Source organism: Piliocolobus tephrosceles, unplaced genomic scaffold, assembly GCF_002776525.5.
Source record: "Piliocolobus tephrosceles isolate RC106 unplaced genomic scaffold, ASM277652v3 unscaffolded_33555, whole genome shotgun sequence".
NCBI classification, from domain to species: Eukaryota; Metazoa; Chordata; class Mammalia; order Primates; family Cercopithecidae; genus Piliocolobus; species Piliocolobus tephrosceles.
Window position 1 is genome coordinate 1 of NW_022317149.1, and position 3,334 is coordinate 3,334.

A 3,334-nucleotide genomic window follows, 5' to 3' on the forward strand; every position below is an offset into this window, starting at 1 on the left:
GCATGAACTCTTGATGCAAATACTCATATGGATGGATTTTAAAATTACGTTGATGCATGAAAGAAGGCAGACACAAAAGAACACAGGTATAATTTCATTTCTAGAAAATGGTTAAAAAGGAAATGGGTGCCGGGCGCGGTGGCTCAAGCCTGTAATCCCAGCACTTTGGGAGACCGAGACGGGCGGATCACGAGGTCAGGAGATCAAGACCATCCTGGCTAACACTGTGAAACCCCATCTCTACTAAAAATACAAAAAACTAGCCGGGCGAGGTGGCGGGCGCCTGTAGTCCCAACTACTCTGGAGGCTGAGGCAGGAGAATGGCGTAAACCCGGGAGGCGGAGCTTGCAGTGAGCTGAGATCTGGCCACTGCACTCCAGCCCGGGCGACTGAGCCAGACTCCGTCTCAAAAAAAAAAAAAAAAAGGAAATGGACCTGAATTGGCAGCGACTTCTTGGGGCCGAGGGTTGAAAGACTGATGAACTGCAAAGGGGTACAAGAAACCTTGGGTTGCAGGGAAATTGCTCTATCTTGGTTGTGGCAGTAGTTCCATTAGTGTATGCATTTGTAAACATGCATTGAATTACACATTTTAAAGTGATGCAATCTGTTGTACCTAAATTATAACTTAATAACATTGATTTCATCATCTTAATTTCTCCATACTAGCAATTAGCAGCTAGAAAATGAAATGCAATAAAACGTAATAAAGATTAATAGCCGGAATCATTACATGCTTAAGAATATATACAGTGAAGGAGGTACAAGGCCCCTAAAAGCAATTGGTGAGAAAAATGAAAGAAGGCTAAATAGAGAAATATATGTCATTTTCATTGATTGGAAGATTCCATGTTGTTAGCATATTACATCAACACAATTCTGATTAATATTTCTAATAGGAGATTTTAGAGAAATTTAAAAGCTAATTTCAAAATGTATTTGAAAATCAAAGAACCTAGAATAGGCAAGTTGGTCTTGAAGAAGCAATAAGTTAGAGGACTTACTCTGCTAGACTTCACACCTGATATTAAAGCTACAGTAATTTAAAAACGGTAGTACTCGTGTAAGTATTCATAAATATATCAAAGTAAAAGAATACAGATTCAAACAATATGCCCACATATGAACAGTTATTTAATTAGTAGAATCTTTTTTATTCATAAAAACATCCCTCAAAGCAAAAAAGTTTTCCAACCACACACAGGAGGGGTATGAGTAGGGGAAGGTGTCTGTCCATCTATCCCTGGCCCCCAGCCCATGTGGTTTTGGCAGCAATGAGGGGTGTGGCGTAATGGCCCCTGAAATTAAAATAGTATGTGTGTGTATGAGAAGGAAAGGGGGGCAAACTGTGGGGAGCGGTTGAGGGGAAGGAACAAAGGAGGTCAGTACTGGGAACGCTGAAGGAGGGAGGCCATTTCAGAACATTTATTGTTGGTGAAACTGCCCTGGACACCTTCTTTGCCCATGAGCGGGCCTAGCGTCTTGGCAGTCATGGTGCCAGTGACATTGAAGGTGGGAGCTCCACCGATGCTCTTCGTTTGAAGATCCACGGTCAATTCCCCATCCTGCAGCAGTGAGTCCGGGACCACAGTACATTTCTAGCCCCCAGTGTCAGCCCATTCACAAAAAAGGCTTGACCGGTCTTTGCCAACCAGGACACCAAGCTCAGCTGACGTGATGTTCATGAAGGTTTTCCCTGGGATGGTGGCCCAGATGGAGGGCGAGTCCTTGTCACCCACGATGGCCGCGTCCTAACAGGTCCGGTCCGCCACGAGGCTGTGGATAGAGGCATCCGCCTGGCCTTGTGCTGCTGCGGGGGCTCCTCTGGTGGCTGCTGCTGGGGCCGCCTGGGCTGGCGGGCAGGTGAGGCGGAGAGCTCGGGGCAGGCGCTGCCCTCCTCACCATGGCTCTGCTAGCTGTGCAGCGGCCCTCGCACCGTCGTATATTTCTAATATATATATAATACATACTATACTTTAAGTTCTAGGGTACATGTGCACAATGTGCAGGTTTGTTACATAGGTATACATGTGCCGTGTTGGTTTGCTGCACCCATTAACTCGTCATTTACATTAGGTATTTCTCCTAATGCTATCCCGCCCCCAGGACCCCCCTCCCAGGACAGGCCCTGGTGTGTGATGTTCCCCGCGCTGTGTCCAAGTGTTCTCATTGTTCAGTTCCCACCCGTGAGTGAGAATGTGCTCGCACCGCCACTTCTAAATGTTTTAAAAACAAAGGCGCCAATGCCCTTCATTGGGGAAATGAAAGACTTTTAAGTAAAACGATTTTGAGTGAAATAATATTTGTTGTTTTAAAAAGTTAATATTAACAACCACTCTCCATCATACTTTGAAATTAACTTAACATGTGAAAGTTCAAATTAGAAACCTTGTAAAGGAAAATGGGAAATAGTTTCATGAACTTGGCATAGGAAAATATTTCTTAGACTAGATACCGTAGCACTCACCACAATAAGAAATCAAGTGAATTGCACTTCATTTTTAAAAACCTTCTGCTTATTATGTTGTTATTTAACAACTTAAAAGCTATCTGTAGACCAGAAATAGCAAATAATTATTTGCTATGTAATATAGCAAAAAGTATGTATATTTGAATGGATGCATTCAAAATATATAAAGAACTCCTATAGATTACAAAGAAAATCACAAACACCCCAGTATATCAATGAACATAAAAATCTGAGAAGATATTTCCCACAAGAAGATGTCTAACTGAACATCAGGCGTGAGGAAACCGAAATAGGATAGCACTACGCACCTGGTAGAATGGCTATAATTTAAAAGACCGAAAATATTAAGTGTGTGGGAATGTAGAGCAACTGGAAACGGCCTACATCTTTCATAACAATGTAAAGTAATACAATTACTTTGCAATACTCTGGGTCCCTTTTCTTCCAATTCACCAAGCAACTCCATCCCCAGCTATAGATACCCAGGAAAATAAGTATGTATCTTTACAGAAATAATTGTATGCGAATATTCATAGTTACTTATACACAGTAGCCAACAACTAAACCTGTCTCCCATCAGAAAAATGGACATCAAATTGTGTGATAATCATGCAATCAATAGGATATAACTTGGCCAAAACAAAATGAAACAAGGGAAAAACACAAAGAAATTAGTGTCATATATAACCACCTGAGTAGGAGAAGTGAAAACAAGAGAACATACTAAATGATTCCATTTGTTTATTTTTTTGCGATGGAGTCTCACTCTGTCGCCCAGGCTGGAGTGCAGTGGCACGATCTCGGCCTCTGACTCCCGGGTTCAAGAAATGTTCCCTGCCTCAGCCTCCCAAGTAGCTGTGATTA

At 42.4% G+C, this 3,334-nt stretch overlaps 1 pseudogene; it reads right to left on the reverse strand.

Moving 5' to 3' along the window:
* Positions 1–1,187: 1,187 nt before the first annotated feature.
* LOC113222691 lies at positions 1,188–1,852 on the reverse strand (annotated as a pseudogene).
* Positions 1,853–3,334: the final 1,482 nt, after the last annotated feature.